The sequence below is a fragment of the Dasypus novemcinctus genome, chromosome 2 (genome assembly GCF_030445035.2).
Source record: "Dasypus novemcinctus isolate mDasNov1 chromosome 2, mDasNov1.1.hap2, whole genome shotgun sequence".
NCBI classification, from domain to species: Eukaryota; Metazoa; Chordata; class Mammalia; order Cingulata; family Dasypodidae; genus Dasypus; species Dasypus novemcinctus.
In genome coordinates, this window is record NC_080674.1 from 147,703,402 (window position 1) to 147,724,671 (window position 21,270).

At 56.9% G+C, this 21,270-nt stretch overlaps 1 protein-coding gene across 3 annotated transcripts in view; it reads left to right on the plus strand.

The window, feature by feature from the left end:
• Positions 1-8,968: 8,968 nt before the first annotated feature.
• The window catches only part of PSD2 (pleckstrin and Sec7 domain containing 2), a 47,178-nt gene continuing 34,876 nt past the window's right edge, over positions 8,969-21,270 (plus strand). The window contains exon 1 of one of the 3 annotated variants that reach the window (XM_058279699.2): positions 8,969-9,208. The gene's annotated coding sequence lies outside the window, so the exon portion shown is untranslated. Of the gene's footprint in view, positions 9,209-9,690; positions 9,926-10,303; positions 11,021-21,270 lie in introns of those variants that run through there. The other 2 variants (XM_058279716.1, XM_058279706.2) reach the window with 2 other exon arrangements.

A 21,270-nucleotide genomic window follows, 5' to 3' on the forward strand; every position in this document is an offset into this window, starting at 1 on the left:
TAAAATTTCAAATGTACAAGAAAGTTGAACCAATTTTACACCCATACAGTCACACCCAGATATTTACAATTTACATTGTACTATATTTTCTTTTTTTGCATGTTCATTTTCTTCTTTATTTTTATCAATCTTTTCCTAATTTTTATAAAATAATAATGTCATGGTTTTCTTTTTTTAAAGATACATAGATCACACAAAATATTTTCTTTATTGCTTTCTATGCATCCCTCTTCCATCCATCAATTCTATCGTCTTTTTAAAAATGTTCTTCAAAGTTGCAAACATCAGACACCAGTATACTTTTCCTCCAACCTCCTAACACTTCAACATGCATATCATTAACTAGCATTCAATATTTGTTAATGGTTAATTGTATTCACAGCAAAGTTTATATAAAATGAAATGCACAAATCAAAAGTCTACATTTGTTGAGTTTTGAAAAATGCATATTCTTGTATAACCCAAACTCCTATCGAGATATGGAATATTTCTATCACTCCACAAAGTTTCCGAGTTGCTCTTCTCAACCGTTGTTCTGATTTCTTTCCACCATAGCTTAGTTTTGCCTATTCTAGAATTCCATAAAAATGGAATCATTCAGTATGTTCGCCTTTGTGTCTATTTTCTTTCATTTGGCTGAATGTGTTGGAGATTCTTCCATTGTTGTTGGGCGTCTCAGTAGTTTGTTGCTTTTTTATCGCTGAGTAGAATTCCATTGTATGATGGACCACAGTTTGTTAATCCATTCACCTCTTGATGGACACCTGGACTGTTTCCAATTTGGGGCCATTATGAAAAAAACTGCTATGTGCTTCTTGGACAAGTCTTTGTGTGAACATATGTTTTCATTTCTCTTGGGTAAAAGTCTAGGAGCAGAGTTACCATCACAGGGTAGGTGTATGTTTAGTTTTATAAGAAACCACTTGACCATCTTACCAAGTGGTTGAACAGTTTTACACCCCCACCAACAAGGTCTGATCGCCACTGCTGACTTTGCAGCTCAGGAGACCGTGGGGTCTTCCCTCTTCAGTTTCTGGTGCTACGCCTCGGTGAAAACCACTGGAGTGCCTCTTAACAGGACTGCCGTGGTCTCCCAGGCTGTTTCTCATGGACAAATCAATGGGTGGATGTCCAGCCAGGTCTCCCTAACCCTGAACTTGTACAGTTGCTTTGTTGGAAACTGAATGGTGGTTTTTCTTTGCCTTCATTAAATTCCATCTTTTTAGTTTTGAGTTTTGACTTAACTCTCTAGCAGGTCCTGATGATGATAAAAATAGCAAACACACACACGCAACATGGGCCAGGCACTGAGCTAACTCATTTGGACTTCAGAACAACCTTGTGGGGGCTACTGTTACCCCATTTTAGAGATGAGGAATTTGAGGCACAGTGAGTAAGTAATTTGCCCAAGTTGAGCCAGTCATAGATGGCAGAGCTTGGATTGGAACCCAGATAGCTTGGATCTAGACAGCATGGTCTTAGCCACTTACCTTGTCTCTTTTTGGCTATGACCTTCTCTTCTTCCATTTTCCAGACATCTGCAAATATAACAAGCATGCTTCCAGGTTTTCACCCAAATTATTGATTAAAAACCAAACAAACCTATGAATCAGCCAAGTCCAGGGCCAAGGACACAGTCTGGTGGCATGCCTCTGAAGATGTCCTTTTAGATGGGCCTTATTCTCTTGGTGGTTCATCTTTGACGGTGATTTTACTTGACCAGCTGCAAAGCCACGGAACTGGAATCCAGCAGCGGCTCTCCACCGTGGTCTCAGGATATTTACCAAATATCTCCCTGAAATCTCCACCCAGTCAGCATTTCATGTCAGTCCCCAGATCAACCAGCCCAGAAGCCTGAGAAACAAAGGGAACAGGTGGGACTGGATAGCCTGGAGCCTAGCGTGTAGTGGGTGTTCAAGAAATGCTTGCTAATTATTATTTCATAATGCGTCTCCAATTGGGTTCTATCCCTCTTTCCACAAAAATGACCCTCTAGGCAAAGTCTGTTGTGATCTCCATGTTGCTAGACCCCAATGGTGAATTCTTCGTCCTCATCTACTTGATCCATCAGCAGCATTTGACACTGTCAATCTCCCCCATCCTTGACATGGTTTCTTTTTTTGGCACATTCTCCTGCTTTTCCTCTGCCTCTCTGGATGCTCCTTCCTAGTCCTTACCCTGCTGCTCCCCAGTCCCTCTTCCCCACCTCTTCATGTTGAGGACCTCTGGGCGCTGTCCTTGGTGCGCCCCACTCCTCCGGCTACCCCATCTGTTTGTGCTGATGACGCCCGCGTGTCTCCCCCAGACCGTTCTCACCAGATGCCTGTCTGACGTCCTCACTTGCACAGCCGGTTGACACCTCCGACTCGACCGATCTGAAACCAGGCATGGATCTTCCGCCTCGAACCCCAATGCCACCGTGGTTCTCGGCTACTGTTGTTCAGGCTCCAGACAGTGGCTCTGTCCTTGACTCAGCTCTTTCACAGCCCACACCCAATCCCTCAATGTGGCATACTTGTCTTAGGTGTAAAGTTCATCCAGAATCTCACCACTTCTTGCTGCCTCTGCTGCTACCATCCTGGTCTCGGCCACCGTCATCTGTCCCCCAGGTTCCTGTAGTAGCCTCCCAACTGGTCTCCCAGGTTCAGCCCTGCCTCCTCCAAGCTATCCCCAACGCAGAGCCAGAGGGATCCTTTAAAAATGTAAGTCAGATCAGGGCAGTTCTTTATCCCAAACATTTGATGGCTCTTCATGCCACTCAGAACAAGGCCAAGTCCTTACAGTGGCCCCAAGGCCCTCCCTGACCTGGCGCTGCCACCTCTCTGCCCGTGTCTGCCAGGCGCTGCCCTGGCTCCTTGGCTCCAGTCCCACAGGCCTTCTCATGTCCCATGACATGCCGGCAGGTAGTCTTCCACCTCAGGGGCTCTGCGCTGGCCGGTCTTTCTCCCTGGAACTCTCCTCCCATAGACGCCTACGTGACAAATCCCCTCGCTTCTTTCTTGTCTTCGCTCAAATTTGCCTTTTCAGAATGTCTACTAGTCACACCCTACTGAAAGGTGCAACACCCATCGCCGCGTATGCCCTCCTGATTCCCTTACACTGCCCTATTTCTTCCCCTGAGGTGCTATGATATTATGAACTTGGCTTATTTATTATGCTTTTTGTGCCTTCCCTCCTCCCACACCCACTGGAAAGCATGATTCAGGGCAGCAAGTAGTTTTGTCTTTTTTGCTCACTATTATGGTTCACCTAGAATAGATGGTACATGTAGGGGCCCAATAAATATTTGTGGAAGGAAGGAAACAAGGGAAGGAGGGAGAGAGGAAAGATGGAAGCGAGGATAATCATTTGAGCAGGGACTTCCAATCTCAAAACGGGGTGGAGCCAAGCAAAGGCGGGTTCTGGCCTGGCGGGAGGCCTGGGACTTTGGTGCTGTTTGCTGTGCGCCAGCCCCACCCCCCCCCCATTCCCCTCCTCCATTTTCTTTTGGGCCACATCTCCTACCCTCCATCTGTGTGGCTCACCTGGGACTGACTCCACGCCTCACTGCAGGTGGGCAGTGGCTGTGGTTTGGCCAGTTGGTGGACTCTACTCTTCGGGACCCTGAGACCAGATCAGAGCTGGGCGCATCTCACTGATGGGCCCGGGAGATTGAATCCCGAGACTTAGGTTTGCACGGTTGGGATGGGGAAAGGCTGGAATTAAGCTCGGCGCTGCCTTGGCCATCTTGCCACCTTGTTGAAAGAGCCTACCTGGGAATGACGCCACCAGAGAGGACGGCTAGGCTACAGATGGGGAGAAAGACCTCGTAGGAGAGCCTGGATTCGGCCCAGCCTGCAGCTGGACTTCTCCTGGAATTCCATTTACATGAGCCTCTTTTCACGGGAGCCAGTTTTAGTTGGGTTGCAGCCTCTTACACCTCCTTGAGGTCCTGAATTGGAGGGCGAGGGAGGGGCTGGGTAGGGCCTACAGAGGTCCCAGGGACAGTCCCAAGTGAGAGAAGCTGAGCACGCGGAGGGCGCTCAGTCCTCAGTGCTGGATGGAGGGGGCGTGGGGACAGTTGCCTTGGCCCTGTCTTAGAGGAGCCCTCAAGCTGTCAGGGAAAAGCACATGGGTGTGAACGGGGTCAAAACAGACTGAGGGATGCTCCTACACCAGAGCTCCAAGCTCACCTGAGACGGACTCCACTCAGAGGTCGGGAGGGGTTTGGGGACTCTAGGCAGGAGAGCCCAGGGGTTAAGGCACACACCAGCAGCGGGGTGTGGGCTCCCCACTTGCTAGGGGTGTGTTCTGGGGTAAGCCACTTAACCTTCTGAGTCTCAGTGTTTTCATTGGCAAAATGGGATGAATAATGTTCACCTCAGAGGGTTGCTGTGAGGATGACATATGGGATAATGTGTGCCGAAGGTAGTATAAGCCTGGCCCACAGGAAGCTCTTAGTGGAAGTCGCTATTATTTCACTGTACCCAGTTCTCCGGGCACAGTGATGCAGTTCCTGTTGACACCAGCAGGTGGCGCCGTGACCCCAAAGGAGTCCTATTCCTGGAATTAACTTCTTTCCGAAAGGCGCCTGGAAGGGTTGGAAGGGGCTCTGTGGTAGGGGAGGTACCTGCATTCCCCTCAGTTCTCTGTGGTCAGGCTCTGGCTCAAGGAAGAGGACGCTGGGTCAGTGGAGCCTCAGTGGCGGCTCAGTTTGCCATCCGTATTGCTGAAGAGCCCAAGACGGTCTGGGCAAAGTTGAGGAGATACTCAAGTTGGCCCACATAAAGGACTTCCAGAACCCGCGAGCATCCGGAAATGGAGACTGCTTATGGAAGGCCTGCGGCTGGACCTCGGGGCGCGGCTGGGGCTGGTGCTGAGGCAGGGGCATGACCCAGCCGACCTCGGTTTGCTTCCTCTGCGGGTGTGAGCAGTGCCTCCCGCCCAGCACCCAGGGCTGTGTTCGCGGGAGATACTGGTAATTCTGAGTCAGACCAGCAGAGGGAGGCAGAGAGCTTCCCGGGCCTGTCTCTGGCTCACCTTCCCTCCCCAATCTCGCCCTCCCTCCAGCATTCCCGGCTTGGCCACGCCTGTTTGGGCAGGACTTGTGTCCAGGATCTCTAGCTTGGAAAAGGCTTGCTGCCCTCTCCCTCGCTGGGCTTATCCGGAAGGGTCAACCTCAGCCTAACTCTCGGCTTCTCCCGCGGACCCCAACCCTCTCTGAACCTCAGTTTCCTGGTTTTAACGGAGATGGGACCCGCTGGTCACTCTAATCCCAACAGCTCTGGCTTCATGGGACAGGGAGGTATTATCTCCCCAGAGGCGAGAAGTTGGGGGGTGGAAAGGAATCTTTCCCCCATCCCCCAGCGGCCCAGGCCTGGACGGCCAGCTGGTCTTTCTGGAGCAGGGAAATACCCACCCCATTTCACCCTGGCCAGTTCCCATCATTCTCCTGGCCAGACTCCCAGAGGTCCACAAAGGCCTGCAGACAAAGTTCTGGGCCAGGCTTTGCCTGTGCTTTGGGCCCGTGGCCGCCCGGCGCTGGGCACTGACAGTCCCTGGCACTCCCTGTGGGACTTTGGTCACCAGCCCCGAACCAAGGCTGGCAGGGGCGCTCATTGCAGGGGGAGGGGACGCAGAGGTGGCTCTCAGAGCGTGAGCGGTCTCCCTTCCCTCTGGCCTGTGGCCTTGGTCTTGCCCAGTGACCTTCCCCCACCTCATGCTCAGGCTGTGCCCTTTGCCTACTTGCCATTCCCCTCTTGACCGCAAGCCCCAATCCTCACCACCTGCAGGGTCCTGTTCATATTGTGCCATCCGTTTATCCATCCAGGCGCTCAGCAGATGTTTCCTGAGCTCCTGCTGTGCACCAGGCTCTGTGCTAGAGGCTGCGGATTCAGCGATAGCAAGGTGCAGGGTTTTCCTGCTCCTTGTGGAGTTCATAGGCCAGGGAGGTAGTAGGCGAAGAACAGTAAAACCCCATGCCTAAAATTTCATTTCATCTTGTGGCACATGGGGTGAAGCAGATAAGGAGCCTGATCCAAGCAGCTCCACCCACAGGAGTATTTCCCCTGGAAAATCATCATTCACTTTGGGTCCTTTTGCCCCCCCTTACCTCACACAAGGGCTATAGTAGGTGCTCAGTATATGTTGGGTTGAATGAATGAATCACCCTACCCATGGCTAGGGGCTGTCCAGTGAGAATCACCTTTCCTCCTCCCACTGTCCTCCCAGTTAACACAGGAGTAGTAGGCCAAGTCCCCAAGTCCCAGCGCACAGTCCTGTGGCACCAGGGATTCCATCCCGGGCCTCTTGGGCTCCCTGCCTGAGCCCCGACTGTATGGCTTCACACGTGGGGCCCTTTCAGAGCTGCCTGACCTGTGCACCATCTGACCAAGGCCTCTTGTTCAGCTGTCCATTGGCCCATGGCCTCTTGGCGCCCACTGTATGCTGGCCCCGGGAACAGGAGGAGCAGGGGCCCCAGAGAGGAGTGAGAAGGCCCTTTCCCTCATGGAGTGCCCAGGCCAGACAGGTCCGACGCGGCATGATATGTGCTATGATGGGGGAGACCCTGCCACTGTGTGAGCCAGAGCCTGGGGTGCATCTCCTCAGAGAGGTATTCCCTGGCCCCCTGCTCCAGTAGCCCCCACCCCTCCAGCCAGGCACTGTCACACCTCATTTTATTTGTTTCAAAGCACTTTTTAGTATCTGCAGTTATCTTCTTTCTTCACCTGGCAATACATTCACTGAGTGTCTTACTGAGTGCCCGTGGTGTGCCAGGCTCTGTCCTAAGCCCTGGAGACACAGAAGTGAAAGAAAAATATTCCTGATCTCATGGAGCTCAGGTCTGGTGATGGTAGTGGTGGTCAGGAGATAGACAATAAACATAATAAACAAGGAGACATGTAGTGCAGAAAGATGTGCTATGATTGTGACCCAGCAATACCTCTACTGGGTATATACCCCAAAGAACTGAGAGCAGTGACACAGACAGACATCTGCACACCAATGTTCAGAGTGGCATTATTCACAATTGCCAAAAGTTGGAAACAACCCAGGTGTCCATCAACAGATGAATGGATAAACAAACTGGTGTATACATACAATGGAATATTAGGCAGCTGTAAGAAGAAATGAAGTTGTGAAGCACATGACAACAAGGATGAACCTGGAGGACATTATGTTGAGCAAAGCAAGCCGGACACAAAAGGGCAAATACTGTATGATTGCATTACTATGACCGAATACATTGTGTAACATATTGTATGATTCAAAAAAAATTTATAGGTATCCGGTACATTTAATTGAGACATGTATGTTTTTATGAACTGTTTTCTTTTTAGTTTTTAATTGCTTATATTTTCAAGTATTAAATGTACAGAATAAAGTTAAAAAAATAAGTGAGCAATCTCTCCTCCATAAATAAATAAAGGGAGCAATTGTTCCCCCTTCAAAAAAAAAAAAAAGATGTGCTATACAGGAAGAGAAAGCCGAGGAAAGGGGATGGTGGGGGGGTAGTAGTTTAGGCAAGGTGGTCTTGGAGGGGGATGTTGGAGCTGAGAGCTGGAGGAGGTGAGGGGTGAGCCAAGCAGATGCCAGGGGGAGTGTTTCAGGTGGAGGAAAGAGCACGTGCAAAGGCCCTGAGGGGGGAGCGTGCCTGGTCTGAGGGACGGCGAGGAGGCCTGTGAAGCGGGAGGGGAGTGAGGTCAGAGAGGTAGCGGGGGCTGGATCATGTAGGACCTTGCAGCCATGGTGAAGCCTTGGTTTGACTCTGCATGACATGGGAGCCATTAGGGGATGTTGAGCAGGGGAGTGACATGATCTGATTTACACTTCATTGGCATGTCAGCAGTGAGTGAGGATGGAAGTGGGAAGGCCAGTTAGGAGGCTATGGCGATGATCCAGGTGACAGATGACGGTAGCTGGGGCCAGGGTGGTGTAGGTGGAGCTGATGAGGGTGGTCAATTTTGGAGACACTTTGAAAGTAAATGCAGGGGTTGGGTATGCGGTGTGAGAGAAAGAGAGGAGTTGAGGATGACTTCCGGGTTTGGGGCCTGAGCTGCTGGAAGGATGGTGATATTTACTGCCACAAGGAAGAGCAGGAAGTCCCTCTTGGTTGGGTCAGGTTTGAGTGGCTCTGGACATCCCGGTGGGGACTGGAGGCCAGCAGTCAGATATCTGGGCCTGACTTCAGGAGGCAGCTGGGACTGGACGGTCATATGCTGAGAGGAGTCAGGGTTTTGACGGGCCCTGAAGCCAGGGTGGGATCACCCACGCAGAGGGTGAGATGGAGAAGAGGACCAAGGGGGAAGCCGCGTGGAGGTCAGGGAGAGGAGGAGGGATCAGCCAAGGAGGAACAGGCACAGCCGGGGAGGGAGCAGCAGACCAGGGCAGTGAGGAGTGCGGCAGGCCATGGAAGAAAGTGCTCCCGGGACAAGGAGGTGGTCAGCCAGGGTGTTGAGATGAGGCCTGCAAATGGACTTGGGGATTCAATGCCGTGGCAGTCGCTGGGAGCTGGACCGCAGCCAGTGCCCAGCACCTGCCCAGGCTGAGGGAGGGCAGCAGGCCCTGCCCCGTCTGGGGAGGCAGGAGGTCAGGTCCCTGGCGGGGGGAGGGGGCAGACTTTTCCCAGTGCTGCTGGGCCCTCCTCTACCTGTGCAGAAAATGCTGGGGAGAGGCCTTTTGGCGCAGTGGGGGGTTTTGTGTCCAGCTTTTAGCACCTGTCTTCCTGAGACCTCCCCTCACATAAGGAAGCAGGGCTGGGGGGAAAGGAGGGGAGGAGGGGGAAGCCAGCTCCCTCTCTGCAGAGATGCCGGGGGAACAAAACAAATTTTGGCTGCGAAAGGAGACCCGAGCCAGTCCTTTTTTGAGAGGCAAAAGTAGCTGTGAGGAAAGACCAAGAACTCTCCTTCCGTGTCCACAGGCCTCAACCCACTTTCACACCCACATCCCACCTGGGGCCTTGCCACAGCCCTTCAAGTTAGTGCCATGTGACAGCTGGGGAAAATGAGGATCGGGGAGAGGACACGGCAGCGGACGGCTCCAGAGGCTGGCCCGCCTTGACCCCTGGTGTCCCGCTCTGGCCACCTCAGGCCCTCGGCAATAGGCACCCGCAGCGGCCAAGGACAGGGAGGGACCCCGCGCGGAGCCCGCCGAGAGGCAGAGCAACCACCTTTCCTCCGCCGTCTCCATCTCGCCTTCCTTCTACTGATTGAGCCATGCTGCCCCGCAGGTGCCAGGGATGCAGTGGGCACGGGGCGGACGGGCCTGGCCTCTGGGGGGCTCCTGTCCCCGCGGTGGCCTCCTGCCCGGGGGCTCCCTCCAACTGGACCCCGCGGGAGGGGCGGGGAGGGGGGGCCGACGGAGGCCGCGGGCGGGGGCCAGGAGCCGGCGCCCCGCTCCTTCCTTGCTCCAGAGGAGGGCCGAGCGCGGCGGGAGGGCTCCGGGTCCGGGGCCCGAGGTTCGGTGAGGCCCGGGGTTCGAGGCCCGCGGGGCCGGCGGGGCCGGGAGGGGGGCGGGACCTCGCGGCGCTCCCCTCCCCCTCCTCCTTAAAGGGCCCGTGCGGGGCGCGGGGCGCGGGGCTCGGCCGCGTGCTCGCCCGCCCGCTCGGGGCGCACGGTCCCGCGCTCGGGCGGAGCTGGGCGGGCGGGCCCCCGGGGTGGCCGCTGTCGCCTCCCGGCGCCGCTCCCGCCGCCCGCCCGCAGTCCCCCCGCCCTTCCCCGCCCTTCCCGCTCCTCCCTCCCTCCTTCTCTGCTTCTTTCCCTCCCTCCTGCCGTCCGTCCCCCCATCTCGGCTCAGCTTCTCCACAGCCGCGGCCCCGACTCCCGAAGGCACCGGAGCGGGCACCGGGAGCCCCGACAGGCGGCGGCGGAGCGGGACGGCCAGCCCCGGGCGGCCTCCGCATGGCCCCGCCGTGAGCGGCCCGACCCAGCGACCCGGGCCCGGAGCGGTGAGTGGGGCCGCGGGGCCACCGTGTCCCGAGGGCCCGCGTGCTCCGGACCCCGCCTCTCCCGGCGCCGGGCTCGGGGCGCGGCGGGAGGTGCGGGGGGCGCGTGTGCCCGGTGGCGGGAGCCGCCCTCCGCCCTCCGCGCCCGCCCGGGGCTGCTAACAAAGCTACGTTTCGAGATCAATTCCGTGGCGGCTGGAGCATCCTAAGGATACGGTTGTCATGGAGATATGGCCGAGAGAGGAAGCCCGGGGATGGCCTGGTCTGGGCTGGGGAGTGGGGGCGCCGCCAGAGCCCCAGCCCGGCCTGCGGGGAGGGTCGGGGCCGGCGGGTTCAACCTCCCCTGGGCTCTGCCTCCTGCTCCCCCGCTTTGTATATTCTGAGTGTATACGTGTGCGGAGACGGAGTGCCAGCGGCAGTTTGGTGGCCGGGGACCCCGGGGGTCGGGTGCCAGGGCTTTCCGGCAGCCACCTTCTCCATGGAGCAGCTTTGAGGATTTATTTCTGTTTCCAGTTTCCCAACTTTGACAGCCCGGCTTGGCCGCCAGGCCTCCCCGGCTCAGCCGGCAGAGCAGGGGCTGGCACGGGGGCGTGGCAGGCAGCGGGCAAGGCTGAGCAGGCACATAATGGCCGTGGCATGGGGAGGGAGGGAGGGAGGGTCCTTGGAGCCGGCTGCTGGGGCTGGGGTGGGGTAAGAAGTCCAGATGTGGGGACTCCCTCCAGCCGGCTTCTTCCTAGAAGGAGGTCTTCCAACTCCTGCTGTCCCTGGAGGATCTGGGGGCCCCCCATTTCAGAGCTGGGGGCATTGTCTCTGCACGGGCTTAGGGGCCCCTGTCCCACGCCCACCCCTTTGTCTTTGGGGCCACCTTGTGGGGGGCTTTGGTAGAGACTTGGGGCAGAAGCACCAGCCACGACGGAGTGGGGTCTGAGATTCCTGGCAGCTTCAGGGTAAGCTAAGCTGAGCCTGATGGGTGGGTAGGTAGGGGGCAGGGAGACGGCTCAGGATTTGGCCAGGGCAGACAGGCGATCTGGGTCTGCGGAGAGGCATTTGGACTTTCCTGGTTCTCCAGCCCCTGCTTTCAGATCCTGGAAACAAGAGGTACGTGATGGGAATACTCAGGCAGCCTGAGGGATGGTCGGTAAGGAACACTAGGGCAGGTCCAAGCCCTCCCTGTGGCCCTGGGCAGCTATGGTCACTCTTCCCTCCCCTTCACTGGGAGGATAAGAACCCGGCCTCCCAGGGAAGCTCCGAGTGCTGTGACCTGGGATTCCTGAATCAATAAAATGGGCCAGCTGCCCTCCCTGCCCACTTCCCTTCTCTGGAGAGAGCCCTGCCCTCCCAGGATAGGGTGGGAGGCAGTGGCTTTGGAATGAGACTGTTGCAAAGTTTGGTCCTGGTGGAAACACAGCAAGCCCCCAGGGTGTGACCTGGACCCCCAGAGGGTTCCCACATATTGGGGTGTGTGGATGGGTGGTGGCCCCACTAAAGGTAGAGGCATGGCTGGGACACCCTTGGGAGGCCATCCCCCATGGTGCATGGTGCCTCCTGCCGAGGCTGAAGTCTCAATGCTTGGGTGATTTGCACCCTGCAGCCCCAAAGGCCTGTGCCAGACTGAGAGGTCTCTCTTGCTCCTGTTAATTATTCTTGTCTGGCAGTTCTGGGGTGTGTACTCCCCAAGCAGACCAAGCCCACAGTGTCCCCCAAGGCCTGTCCTGAAGGGAAGGACCAAGGCTAGCTGGAGAGAACTTCCTGCTCTCGACAGAACTGCGAGAGGAGCTGGGGGATGTTCCCAGGCTCAGCTCTAGCACCACTGTGCTAAACACTCATACGCACAACAGCCTTCAGAGGGAGGTGCTGCCGTCAGTCCCACTTGTAGAGGAGGCGCTGAGGCTCAGGGAGGAGAAGTTGCTCATTCAGAATCAGCTGGTTACTAAGGGGCAGAATCAGGAGTCCACCGGGGCAGAACTGTCTGATGGCTAGGTCTGCGTGCCAAGCCTCATCCTTGTCTTCCCTGGAGACGCGAGTTAGCAAGGAGGGAGGATTGACCACCTCTCCATCTGGGGCAAGGGGAAACTGAGGCATGAAGCAGAGGTCTCCTGGGAAGGTGGGGTTTGAGGCATTCCCATTTCAGACTTCGGCTTGCAGGAGAGCCACACTGCCTCTTGTGGCAGGCGATGCTCTAGACCTCCTTTGCCAGATGGTCTTTTCCAGGAAAATCTGTTTTGAGCAGCATCTTATGTCTGGGGCTCCATATTTAGCCTGGCTCCTCACACAGGAGGATACACTCAGGCTGTCACCCCTCGAGGGGTGTTTGGGGGGGATGGGCCTGGGGCCAGACCTGGCTCCCTGCCACAGCTCAGGCAGCGGTGGGGCAGGGCTCACGTTCCTGCCGGCCCCGGCCCCAGCCCCGGGCCAAGGGCTGCCTGTTGGTCTCCCACGGGGCTGGCCATTGCTTCCAAGCCCTTACCCCCCTCGGCAGCTCTGCTCACAGGCGCTTCTGCTTCCTCGGAGACTGGTCCTCTTGAGGTGTGAGCCGCTGCAGGGCTATGCCTGCTTGGTCCCGGGGCCACTCCGGTGTCCAGCCCAGGCCCCGTCCAGCCTGCAGCGTGCTTGTGGATGGCATGGGCAGGAGTGGCCTCTCCTCTGACTCCCTCTTTGTAGTCTTTCCTCACTCCTGTCCTTTCCCCACCTAACTTTTTATCTTGTCAGACCTAATAGTTCCATGAACACCTACCCCTATACCCTTCACCTAGATACCTAGATCGGCCAGTTGTTAACATTTTGCCGCAATTGTTCCTCTCTGTACATTGCAGACACTACAACACTTCACCCCCAAATACTTCAGCATGGATTTTCTGAGACAAGGACATTTTCCTACATAACGACAATACCATTTTCATACCAAGAAATTGAACTTAGAAATAATTTAACCTAATATAACGTCCATATTCAAATTTCTCTGGTTGTACCAGTAATGTCCTTTATAGAATTAAAAAAAAATTTTTTTATTAGAAGTTTATCAGTTGCATTTAGTTAGGTTTTGTTAGTCTCCTTTAGTCTGAAGAGCCCAGGCCATTACTCTTGCAGAATGTCCCACATTCAGAATTTGTCTCTTTACTTTCTCACATTAGATTCAGGTTGAAATTTTTTTGGGCAAGAATATCACCTAGGTGACGTGGTGTCCTTCTCAGAGCATCCCACCAGCAGGCGCGTGCTGTTAGCCTGTCCTATAATAGGAGGTACTTAGTTAGATCCTTGGCTAACGGGTCCCCTTGTTTGCATCCCAGAAGCTTCATCTCTTAGGTGCCCACACACCAGGCCAGCAAGCCTGGCTGAACCCTTACTTAGGATCCGGCAAACACTGGGAGCGGGACCTGCCAAGAGCTCGGGACCTCAGGGGTGGGCTGGGGGTGAGCCTCAGCTCCGGGCAGGTGCTGTCAGAGGGGTGTGAGAGGCCCACGGAAGGGCACAGCCAGGGGGAGAGGGGCTGCGGGGGCGGTTGGTGGGGTGAGATCGGAAGGGGGGCCCAGGCCTCAGCAGGCCTGGAATGTGGGCTGGGGAGCTGGCCTGCTCCCCAAGGGCATGGGAGCCCCTGAGGGCTTTCAAAGCCTCAGTGAGCAGGATGGGGTGCGATTGGCAGGGCCAGTGCAGTTGAAAAGAAATCAGTCAGAAGGTGGAGGCTTCGCCCAGGCACACAATACGGGGGAGCTGGACCCAGGGCTGCTGTGTATGCAAACAGAGGTCCCGGGGGTTGAGCACTCTGGCGGCCCTGCTAGGACCCGTATGGCCAGTGGGGAGTGGAGAGGAAGGGATGGAGTAAAGAGAGCTTTAGGAGGTGGCATGGGAGGCGCCCCGTGCCTGGCCAGGGTGCAGAGCTGCAAAGCAATGGCTTGGAAGGGCGATGGAGGGTGCCGTTTTGGATGTGTGAGGTCCGAGCTACTTTCTGCGGCAGAGAGTGAGTGCGTGGGACCCTCATTTCCCCAGCCCTTGGTGGCCACAGGCAGCCACTCTCTCAGAAGCTCACTTTGAGATGAGGGCAGAGGGGAGGCCATCCTCGGCGGGGAGCGGCTGGTGGGCTTTCAGGCACCAGCAGGGGAGGGAATGTTGAGCAGGGTCCAGGGGCCCCCATTCAAGTCAGGATGACCCCCCGCAACTGCCTTGGCTTCTTCATACTTGCTTGGCAAGACCCCGACTCTGATGAACTCTAACTGCCTGTCTACGCCGTGTCTGTGCAGCCGAGTGGGACTGGGTGAAGCCACCACCCAGCTGGTGTCACTGAAAGCTCCCAGTCCTGCCCAGCAGCCACACCAAGGGTCCTGAGTCCAATCTCTCACCACCCACTGGATGACTTCTTCACACTTTTCTTCTTTCTAGCCTCACCCCCTGGCCCCCTCTGCCCCCCATCCCACCTCTCAGCTGATGGCCTTGCTGCATACTTTGAGAAAATAGAAGCGACCAGAAGAGAAATTCCCCAATGTCCCAGCGTTACACTCACTCACCTACCAGAACTGTCCCCACTGCTCTGCTTTCCCCCTTCCCTGGGGCAGTGTCCTGGCTCCTGGGAAGGTCACCTCTTTGCTTGTGCATGAGACCCTGTCTCCTCCTGCAGGGCCCCCTCCGGCCTCATTCCCTCCCCGCTCTTCTCTTCGGCGGCTATCTTGCTGGTATTTCTTCCATCTTAAGAGATCGCTCTCCTTCTGGACTCCACTTCTGCCAGCTACTAGTGCATTTTCACCCTCCTCTTTACAGAGAAACTCCCCAGAAGACTTGTCTAGACTCATGGTCCTCACCTCCTCTCCTCCCACTCTCTTTTTTTTTTTAAGATTTATTTTTATTTATTTCTCTCCCCTCCCCCCCCGCCCCAGTTGTCTGTTCTCTGTGTCTATTTGCTGTGTGTTCTTCTTTGTCCGCTTCTGTTGTTGTCAGCGGCACGGGAATCTGTGTTTCTTTTCGTTGTGTCATCTTGCTGTGTCAGCTCTCCGTGTGTGCAGTGCCATTCCTGGGCAGGCTGCACTTTCTTTCGCGCTGGGCGGCTCTCCTTACGGAGCGCACTCCTTGTGCGTGGGGCTTTCCTACGTGGGGGACACCCCTGCGTGGCACGGCACTCCTTGCGCGCATCAGCACTGCGCATGGGCCAGCTCCACACGGGTCAAGGAGGCCCGGGGTTTGAACCGCGGACCTCCCATGTGGTAGACGGACGCCCTAACCACTGGGCCAAGTCCGCTTCCCCCCACTCTCTCTTGAATCCCCCTCTCCACTCCACTGAAGCCTCTTCTCAAGGCCCCCAATGGCCTACACGTTGTTATGCCCAATGGCCAGGCATCGTCCTCCTCAGTGGCATCTGATGCATTCAGTCTCTCCTTCCTCCTCCACAAGCTTTCTTTCCTTGCCCTTCAGGACACGCTCTTGCCATAAAGAGCTTGGAGAGGATGGGAAGGAAAGACAGAGGACGAGGCGGGGCGGGGAGCTGTTTTCTGGGATGTGGATGGAGCACTTGAGTCTCTAGAGAGTGTGAGATATGTGAAAACTGGGGTAGGGAGAAGGGAGGATGAAATTCCTTGGTTCATCTCTCCTAGCTGAGGCTGGAGTGGGGGAAACTGCGCTGAGTTTGAGCCCCTCAGCGTCTTAGCTGAGGCTGGACAGGCTGGAGGACTTGAGCTTGGCCAGTTCCTTGTTGCTTTCACAACATATCAGCCCTCAAATGTGGGTTCAAGGAGGAGGGTGAGTCCCAGGTGTCCCCAGAAGCCCCAGGAAGGGGGATCTGTGGCCAGCCTTTACCAGAACAGCCTCGTCCTTGGTGGTGTCATGCAGCTGAGGGTGCACCTGGGGGGGGGCGTCAGCCAGAAGGGGTCACCAGCGGCAAAGCTGATTTGGAGGTTGACAGCAGACCGGGTGGATTTCATTAGCATTAAGGGCTCTCCAAACCAGCATGTAGATGTATGCAAATACTAAGCAAAAAAGGGTGCTGTGAATTGACTGGGGGTGGGGAGAGAAGCAGGCCCTGCCATGTCAAGGAATGACATTTGTGGAGCTGGGCCCAGGGGTCCCTGAGGGTCCCAGGAGGCTGCAGGGCACCGGCAGGTTAAATGCAAATGTTTCTGCTCTGGGTTCAGCAAACTGCCTGACCAGGAGAAAGAGGAGGCCTTCCAGAACCCCACAATCCAAGGCATGGGCCAAGCTGAGAGGAGGAGAGCAGGCAGGTGCTGGGCTCATTCGTGCCCCAGATGGCCCCACCTGGTGGGATGGACGTCTTTTAGGAGAGGCTCAGGCTCCCGGTCCCTTGAGGTGGAAAGATGGACGCGAGCCTGACCGGAGGTGGGAGTGTAGGGGCCTCAGCTGCCCCAGGAAAGGGTGGGCCCCCTCTCCTGGCCACACAGGAGTCTTTCTCCCGCCTCACCTTCAGGCCTCCGAAGTTCCTGCCTCACAGTCCACTCTGGCAGGCTGCCCAGGGCCCCACTGAATGCCCCGGGCACGGCAGCCCCAGCACGGGTAGCTAGCAGCTTCCCCTGCAGACCTGAGGGGAGGGTTCTGGGAGGCAGTAGCCACTGCTTTTCCTTGAGCACGCACCATGTACCCAGCTCTGGGCGAGTTCCACACACACACCATCTTCTCTAGCCTCATGGCAGCCCTGCAAGGCATGCGTTGTTAGTAACCCCGTTTTTCAGAGGAAGACACAAGCTCAGAGAGGTGGGGTAACTTTCCTGAGGTTACACAGCTTGTGGGTAGCAGAGGCAGGATTTGAAGCCAGGGCTTTCTGACCCCCTGTTGTGGATGCCCCAGTCCGAGGCACTTGTTGCTGTACCGGGTGGTCCAAGCCAGGAAGACCCAGTGGGCTAGGGGGGCTTCGGGTCACTTTGGGAGCAGGGGCCAGGGCCTTCCTGAGGTTCCTGGGTGGATATGCTCCGTGTTGTCCTGGGCTCCCCTTGCCCTGGGCCTTGGCTCGTTGAGGAGATGCATGACCAGGTGCCCCGGGCCTCGCGAGGGTGTCTGGAGCTCGGGGATGACAGGCATGTCCTGACTGCAGGCCCTGGGCTGCCAGGGGGCTGGCGAGCAGGCGAGCTGCGTGCTCCGAGGGGCCCTCCTGCACACCCCCTGCCGCCCCGCCCGGGCACCAGGAGCGCAGCGGGGCACGGCGGGCCAGGCCTGGCCTGGGCACCTGCTACCAGGCCATTTTCATTGATGTCCTTTTGAGCTGTTTGTGTGCCCTTGAGCGGCTGTGAAGATCCCAGCCCATGTGCTAAAATCTGGGTGAGCTGGAGCACCAGAGAGAGCAGTAGGAATTTGGGTGAAGGGCAGTCACGCCAAGGGGGTGTTCAGGGTGGGTCCCCAAAGGGTACAGAATAGGCCTGAGAATGGAAGGTTTCCCTGTCGGTCCCAAGTGGCCTCTGCTCCCCACTCTAAAGGGCACGGCAGGTGGGGGAGGCCGGGGCTGGGGCTGCAGGGCCAGCCTCCTGGGAGCTGTGTATTTGGGAGGGGAGCAGAAGTCAAGCGAGCCTCCTTCCAGGGACCCTTCTGGTCAGATTCTGATTCCATTTCTGGGAGGGGGCTGGTGAGTGCTGGGGGGTGTCTGGGTTCTAGGCAGCCCTGAATGTGTCCCATGTTCCCCAAACACACAGATTAGGGGGAGACGGGCCCCTCGCACTTCTTAGCCTTCCTTTTGATGTCTCGTTTAGACAACACTGATACGCATCTACTAAGCACCTAGTGGGTGCAGGCCCTGGGCTGGGTGCTGGGGACGGCAGTGACGGCTCTCTCTGTGTCTGCTGTCAGGGATGGGAGGTCCTGGAGGATCGTTCAAGTCGGGGCTCATGCCAGGGTCTCCCAAATACGCTCAGCACGTTGGGAAGGTCTGTCCGCGGTGGGGTCCTCAGCTCCCACAGATTATCAAAGACCTGGAAGTGTTCGGAACCTCTGACGCATGTGGGGAAAAGGAGTCAGGAGAGGCTTCATTCCCCAAGGCCCCCAAGGGCTCTGGCCCTCAGCCCTGCTTCCTGGGGCGGCCGTGACCTCGACCTTGCTCCTCGCTGACATTCCGGAACAGAGTCCTCTGATCCCAGCCCCCTCCACACCCCTGCCTGGCTCCAAGCACCACCGAGCACCCCACTGTCCCCTACATTCGGCCTGTCTTGGAGAGTGCTTGGCAGCCGCCCAGCTCTGCCTTTTGTGCTCCTATTTGGACCAGGTGGGCCTGTGCTCCCCCACCTCCACCCACCCCACCCGGCCCCCCGAGGTTGCTGTGCGTGGCTATGGGCAGTGTGGGGGCCTGTCTTCCTCACCCCACCCCAGCCCGAAGCACTGGGTCGTCCCCTCCCTACCCTCCGCTTCCCCCAAAGCAGGACGGTTTTGAGTGCGGCTGCCATAGGAGCAGTGCTGCCCTGACCCCTGGCCCTCGGCCGGCAGGCTCTCCCACCACCTCCCCGCTCGGAGGGGCTGCTTCCGGAGAGGCTCCTGGCTGGCTCTGGGTGTGTTGTGTGTGTCTAACAGTGTGTGAGCCCACAAATGCCCGCCTTGCTCCCAGCATACCCTCGTGCACGCTGCCCCTCTGTCTTACAGAGCATGCTGGCCCCTGCACCCAGCCCTGTCCTGGGCTTCCCGCAGTCCCTGCCTAGATCTCAGCGTGGAAGGGACCATAAGCCAGGATCTCTACGACAGCCTGGCATCTTTCCAAGCAGAGCCCCAGCCTTGCCACTCTCCAGCTTGCGCATCCTCCTCCACCTTCCCAAGCCTCTGCCTCCTAATTGGTAACACGGGGATGATAGACATGCCCGTGTGTGCCAGGCACTGCACTGGGTGCTGGGGAGGCGGCACTGGACACGACAGGCATGGCCCCGGCCTCACTGAATGTTCAGTCTAGTGGGGAAGAGGGGCGGTGAATCAGTAAGCCAGTAGAAAGGGAGTTCTGGTCCTGCTCAGCACTGTGATGCCATGTGGGGGCTGAGCTGGGGAGAGAAACTACCTGAGGTGGCAGCATGGGAGGTGGGCCCAGGAAGACCGAGAAGGGGGAGTAGTGTTCTAGGCTAAGGGTGCAGCTGGTGCAAAGGCCCTGAGGTGGGACTGAGCTCAGGGAGCAGAAAGAAGGCCAGTGTGGCTGATGACTTGAGGGATGGGCGAGGGCAGCAGAACCAGCTCGGGCAGGGCCCTTTTTTAGGACATATTGGGGAGACAGCATTCTATTCTACTGGGCAATGAGCTGATGGGGGTTATAAGTGAGGGAGGGGTGTGATGTAATTTGTGTATTCCCAGCTCACTCCACCTGCCAGAGGGAGAGTGGGGAGGGAGATGGGACTGTCCCAGGAGGGGCTGAGACCCAGAAAGTGCCAGGCTCGGGGCTCAGCCCTGGCTGAATTCAGGGTTCTGCTATCACATGATCGCCTTCTTGGCTGGGGCTGAAAAAGAGGCTGCTGGGCCCAAGGTCATCCCAAGGGCAGTGGGTAGTGGGAGCCCCTGTCTAATAGGGGCCTGGCTCAGGCCGCAAGAGGCCGTGGGTGGTCTCGGCCACCAGGAGCCTGTCACTTGCAGGTGTCTCCTTGGGCTGGGAGCCCAGCAGCCCAGCTGCACCCCTCTCTCCTGCTCTTGCCACCAGGGCTGGAGGTGGGCAGGGTCACGGCTTTGGGCAGAATTTCCTGGTTCAGACTTGAGGCCTCGACCTCGTGGGAGGGTCTCGTGTGGGGCCTGGGAGCCTGGGGCCTCCTCCCGCACCGCCAGCCCTTCCAGTAGCCCAGGGAGGCCCCTACTGGGTTCCAGAGGCAGCTACTCACTGGGTACAGGCAAAGCCTTTCCAGGTTCTGCGCCTCTGCCTTCCATTTGTAAAACGTGAGGTGGAAAGAGTGGTCCCTAGCTGCCTTTCATCCCTGACATCTGTGGTGAATTGGTTCTTTTTTGCATCTCAGGTCTCCCAGCATCCAGGACCTTAAGTTCTCTCATCAGCCTGGGGTGGGGTGGAGAGCATAGCAGATGGGTTCACACAGGCCAGAGGGGGCATCGATGGATTTCAGCGCATAGAGTGACTCAGAGTGAGGACTTGGGGTATGTAGCCCACTTCTGCCTCCCTGCTGGGCTCAGAAAGAGGGGCGAGTGTCCTGCTTGGCTATTTCTGGGCTCAGCTGGCCTTCGGCCGAGCCAGGGACTCTGGTCCGCTGCCCAGAGCACAGCTCAATGCTGCCCCTTGTCTGCCCACCCTGGTTCCTGGCTGGCTTGGCTCACCCCCGGACGCTGAGGACAGGGCCCAGCGCCCAGTGTTGGCAGCACCTCCACCCCACTCCAGGCTGTCGGAGGACGTGGCAGGACAGGTGGGGCTGGAGCCAGCCCGAGACAGCTGCTGGACGTCGGGCGTTGCCCACGGCCCTGGCTTTGGGGCTGGTGTGGACTGAACATTGGGTGAAGCCCTGTAGCTTCCTCAGGTCCAAGGGGGAGGCCCTGCCCCCTGCTGGGTTCAGCCCTCTCGTGTGGGTGTGGGAGCTTGAGGCCTTCCTGTGGAGTCGGGCTGAAACTCTGTACCCCGGATCTAGTGCTCAGCTCGGCCCCTGGGCTGGAAAGCAAGCCAGGGGCCTAGAACTCAGGCAGCAGGCCCGAAGGCCCTGTTCTTCCAGCTCTACCCTTCCGAAAGGGCCCCCCCACGGCCAAGGAGTCTCGGCTGAGGAGGTGACCTGCTGTCCTCCGTCCTCTGAGGATCCAACCGGAGGGAACAGATTGAAATAGCAACCACAGCGACAGGGATCTAGGGCAGACCAGAAAGAATCCCTCAGGGTCGAACCCCACGGGGCCCCCCATGTCCTAGGATCAGGATTGTTTAGAGTCTAGCTCTTCATGTACATATTTTTAAAAATCTGTGGAATTTTTATTTTCTTTGAAGTAAAACTTTACTCTCAGTATTTGAAACTCTAGAAGGCAGTGCTCAGGATGGGTGGCCTGGAGTGCCAGATCCCTGCCTCTTTGAAAACCCAGTGTTAAATGACTCTTAACCTGGTCCAGTGGTGGCAGAGCTCCCTTCGAGGGCCCAAAAGTCCTCAGAGAAGGAGACTCCCCTTTCTTTCCAGGTTCATCTTCCCTAAGTGGGAAGTTCTTCCTCGAGTCTAACTCAGTGTTGTCCAAACTTGCCTTGTTAGAAGAATAACAGATTTCCATATCCCTTCCCTGTAGATTCCAGTTTGGGAGGTCTGGGGTAAAGCTTAGTAACCTGCCTTTTAACAAACCCCATAAATGATACTTGGGACCAGGCAAGTACAGGAAGAATGGTTCTCACTTAAATCCCTGTAGCTTAATCTGCTGAGGTGGCCCAGAAAGGCTGACCGGCCCTCTCCTCTCCCCCACTCCTGATCACCCAGGGTCTCTCTTATTCCTCAGAGAGA